The following is a 4533-nucleotide window of genomic DNA, read 5'->3' on the forward strand; positions in this document are numbered from 1 at the left end:
ACTTAAAAAAGCTTGTCAGGTGATTTCCATACTGTATTTTGAGCTCAGGTTTCTATGAACTTTTCTATATAAGGCCGGTGTTGTATATATAGACTAGCTATTGCAGATCAAGAACTCTAAATGCCTTTTCATACCATTAAATTCACTAAGGTAGCCCAAATACCCAGATCCATAGTGGCCGGCCAGAAGACAAGGCCACCTCAGCAAGAAGCCATGCCTTTCTTGGGTGTGCAGGAAAGGGTGGACCTCACTCTAGACCTATGGGTGCACAGCCTCACGGAAACCCAGCTTGTTGCCAGTCCTTTGAAAAATAATGGATTGAATGTGCCCATGGAATCAATGGTATCTGGGCAAAGAAAGAATGCAAGATAGAGTATGATGATTTCACAGAATGCTTGCTTCATCAGAAAACGATGAAATGCCTGTCTGCCCTCGTGAAATAGCGGGATAAGCTGATGAAAGAAGGGAAGTCACACCTCCACCTGACCACCTGGGCCGGGAGGAGCCCAGGCCCCTAGCGAAGCAGCTGCTGCTAGCTCGAGCCTCGTTCTCATGTTCGCTCTTCTTCATGGGGAAGGCATTTGTTGAACGTTTTGTGTAAGTGACCAGAAATAAAGGATTACACTATCCTAAATATTAAAAAAAATAAAGAAAGAAGGAAAATTCACTGGGTACTATGAAAACAGACTAAATCCACTCTGATGTAATTAAAATAGATTCTAATGTGCAGGATGAATAATGGTCATCATATTTGCATTTATATTATAGTCTATATTCAGCTCGTTACTTTTTATTATCCTGAAAGTGAAATATGTGATGGGAAGCCCAACTCCATATATTGTAGAAATTAGACAAAATCTTTATTGAGCACATAGCACATCCTAGAGTTGTGAGAATTATGCGCATGCGACGTTTTCACTGTAAACAATGATTCACATGGGAACTTCCTTTGCTTACTATCAATTTTCTTCCAATAAGATTGTGCCAAATGTGTTGTGACTATAATGATTTGTTTATGAAAAAAATTCAGATAAAATGTAGCAGCTTGCTCTGAGAAGTGTTGGGACGATTTTGCAAAAGGCTTTGTGCATGCAGTTGGTGGGTTTCTCCGTGATACATCCGGTGCATTGGGGTTGGTCTCCCTCCTTTAGCACTGTCCTTCCCCCACCCCCCAATGGCACCAAACTGCGTGCACCCAACAAACACCTACTGCTACTCTGCTTCACACAACACTCCTTACCCTTCAGCTCGGTCTCCCACCATGTTCTTGACTGTTCGGCGAGGTTCTATAATGCATTGCAATGGGCACACAGAACTCAGGGCTAATGTTGCTGCCGCTGGGGTTTGTTGTGGGAGTTCACAGGTTGAAGTTCAGATGAGAAATGATCAGGATACAGTTAATTAGTCAGAATCCTGACAACGTTTTTTAGGGGCTGCTAATAAATGCTCAAAGGACGTGCCTCAACCTGAAGGCATTCAGCTACATCAGTGGATTAGTAAACCCAGTTCCTTGAATTAGGTGCCCGGAGGTAGCCCACTCCGCAAGCTAGCTTTCTGTCTAAAAGACTTCAGTTTTACTTGCTCTCCCAGCTGACAAGTCCACTGCTTTGTCTCATGCTCTGGCTCCTGGTTCTGCTGCCATAGCTCATCTGACTAAGACAGACTAAGAAGAAGGATTAGGCAATGGACAATATAAAAAGCAACACTTCCTGGTCTCCTATGTGCCAGAAGACGAGCTCCTCAGGTTGGAAGACAATGCAAATACAACTGGGAAGAGCTGCCTCCTCAAAGTCGTCAAGCTTAATGAATTGAATAGAACAGGCTTTGGGTACCTTCCTTTGCTGATAGGCATGACTCAAAATGAGAAGAAACAGCTGTAGATATAGCCATTAGTGATCTTCATATGGAATATCTGAGGCACAGATCTAGGACAACTGGAAGTTGTCCAAAATTAAACAGAAGCCATAAAGTTCTATATCTTAGGCATTAGTGTGTTGAAATGGATTTGTGTTGACCATTTTGAACCAGACAGTCATAAAGTACTTTGGGGACCTTGATAGGCTGATGAGTCATGATTCAAAATAAGAAGAAAAAGCTGCAGGTATCCATTAGCAATGTTCATTTGGAATGTATAAAGCATTCATCTAGGAAAACTGGAAACTGTAAAACATTCAACAGAAAGCACCAGTTCTCTCTTACTCTGTAACTAGACTGTGCTTGGTACAATGAAGATAGGCGAATGAGTATATCTGTTCCATTTTAGAGGCTCAGGGCTCGCAACCATTAGAGAAGAAAGAAGGAAGTAACACAGTCACACCTCACAGTGCAGTCGAGAGAGTTACTGCGATCTGTGAAAAGGAGAGAGAGGTGTGGGCTAAGGGTTTAGGGAAATCTTCTTGGGTCAAAGGTATCCAGACAAGAGAGGTAGCGTTAAAACCAAAGAAGTATGAGAGAAGATGTTGACTGGGAGGCAGAAAGGTAAACCGAGGGACCAGTGTAGATGAGGCTGGTGAACAGTATGGGCAGCAGACAGAAGACACAGTGAAGTTTGGAACTCTGAGCTCTGCCAGATGGACACAAGGCCGCATCCTTTCAGATCCTCCGTTTGTTCAACAACAGAATGGGCATCGTCAAACTGGTCTCACCTGCTTCTAATCACCAAATGATGGTAATTTATATAAAAATGTTTTGTAAACTGTCCTCTTCGGTACATGAGGGTTATTATTAATAAGTGGGATTCTTGAATTATTTTTTGTTTGCTTTTTCAGAAGCCACAGAGCCATGACTGACTATGTAGGTGCTTGTGTGGTGACAGTAGTATTCTTTCGGTAAAGGATATAGGCTCTGTGCTAAATTGAAATGTTCTTAGAAAAGAACAAAACTCAAAACAAAACCCCACCCAGAAAACAGTCTCTATAAAATTTCTGACTTGCAATTTTTTTGAAGATCCATTCAGTCACGTGTACAGGAGACATTGTAAAGTATGAAGGTTAATGTATAGTAAATACTTTCGAGTTATATGTGTGTTCTTTTAAATGTGTCATGTTATTATAGAAAAATGATAGAGATTTACTGTGCTTAAACTAAAAAGTATCCCTGCTGCTCTGATTGGTGAGTTCTCTGGGAGAGGGCCTTGTTTCCAAGTGGACATGGAGCTGATCCTGGCAGTGTCTGTGATGGCCTGGTGTACTCATCAAATGAAACCCTAGTTGGTGCAAAGAATGAGCCTGATTTCAGGCCTCCAAATTCCCTGCCATTGAGTCAATTCCAACTGATAGTGACCCCAGAAGACAGGGAAAACCTGGCCCTGTGGGTTTCTGAGACTGTAACTCTTTACAGGAGTAGAAAGCCTCATCTTTCTCCCACGGAGTGGCTGGTAGTTTCGAACTGCTGACCTTGTGGCTAGCAGCCCAAGGCATAACCATCAGACCCCCTGATTTCAGGCCTAGTGTGGTTCAAAGATTCCTTTGGCCACTCTCCCACCAGCCACTTTTAGACCCATTAAAGCGCCGGACACACAAGAACTACCACTCCTGACTGAACTCTACTTATGACAGAGGCAAAACTACAAGACCCAACCGATTGCCCTCTGTCGATTCTGAGTCGTGTTGCAGAGTGACGGAGGGGGGTGGGTTGGGGCGGGGTGGTGGGGGGACTTCTTGGCTGCAGAGTGCCAGGCTTTTTTACTGTGATTTTGTGGAATGGGTCAACTTGTAAGTTAGTAGTCTAGGATCAACTCACCCAGGTGTGTTTTACAAAGGCGGTTTCCTATACATTTGCATCAAAAGAGGTGCTTTGGAAGTAGGTTGCCTTCTCATTTGCAGGATACTCTTTTGTTCTGACACACAATTCAGATCCCTCCTCTTACCCCAACTCTGAAGCTCTCGCTGTTTGCATTAGCGTTGCCCCTGCTAGGCTGGAGCCTTGTGTCTATTTCAGATCTCACGTCTGTGCAGCATGTGCAACCGATCACACTTCACTTTGTCACTTAAGTTTCACTGCATCTCTTTATAGAACCACTGCTTCAATCTGCCAAGGGACAGACGGCTGATTTCCTCACCACTGTGTTTTGCTTCCCACCCTAACAGCTCAGGAATAAAAATGGATTTTAAAAATGTAAATGCTGATTAAATTTCTGCGTTTGAAGAAAGACTAAAGATAGACAATGACTGCTTCCGTCCATTGCCAAGTGCTCAAGCTGCTCTCCAAGGATGGCTACAGCCCTCACGTGCTCAGAAACCTCGTTCTTACTTCCCTGGGAAGAGGCAAGGGGCTCTGTTTTGCTGTTTTCGGGGGTGGTCGGAGCTGGGCATAACTCAGCAAACCTGACCCATCCTACAAAAGGCAAATTGGAATGTTGAGAACTCTAACCTCATGGACCGTTGACGGCGTTTCAATGCTGACAAAATGATTTGAAGAAAAATGGAAAATGAATGTAAATGAATAGCATGTAACCCTAAACTTCTATATTCTCTAGTTGAATCAAATACTTGTTTTAGTGGTTTATTTTAGTTAACAAGAAGAAGAAAGAAG

General features: G+C 43.1%; 1 pseudogene; it reads left to right on the forward strand.

Annotated features, from left to right (window-relative positions):
- The first annotated feature begins 213 nt into the window (after positions 1-213).
- LOC115868469 lies at positions 214-601 on the forward strand (annotated as a pseudogene).
- The last annotated feature ends 3932 nt before the right edge of the window (positions 602-4533 follow it).

This window comes from Echinops telfairi, unplaced genomic scaffold, assembly GCF_000313985.2.
Source record: "Echinops telfairi isolate 266 unplaced genomic scaffold, ASM31398v2 ScPeMD7_11;HRSCAF=52, whole genome shotgun sequence".
NCBI classification, from domain to species: domain Eukaryota; kingdom Metazoa; phylum Chordata; class Mammalia; order Afrosoricida; family Tenrecidae; genus Echinops; species Echinops telfairi.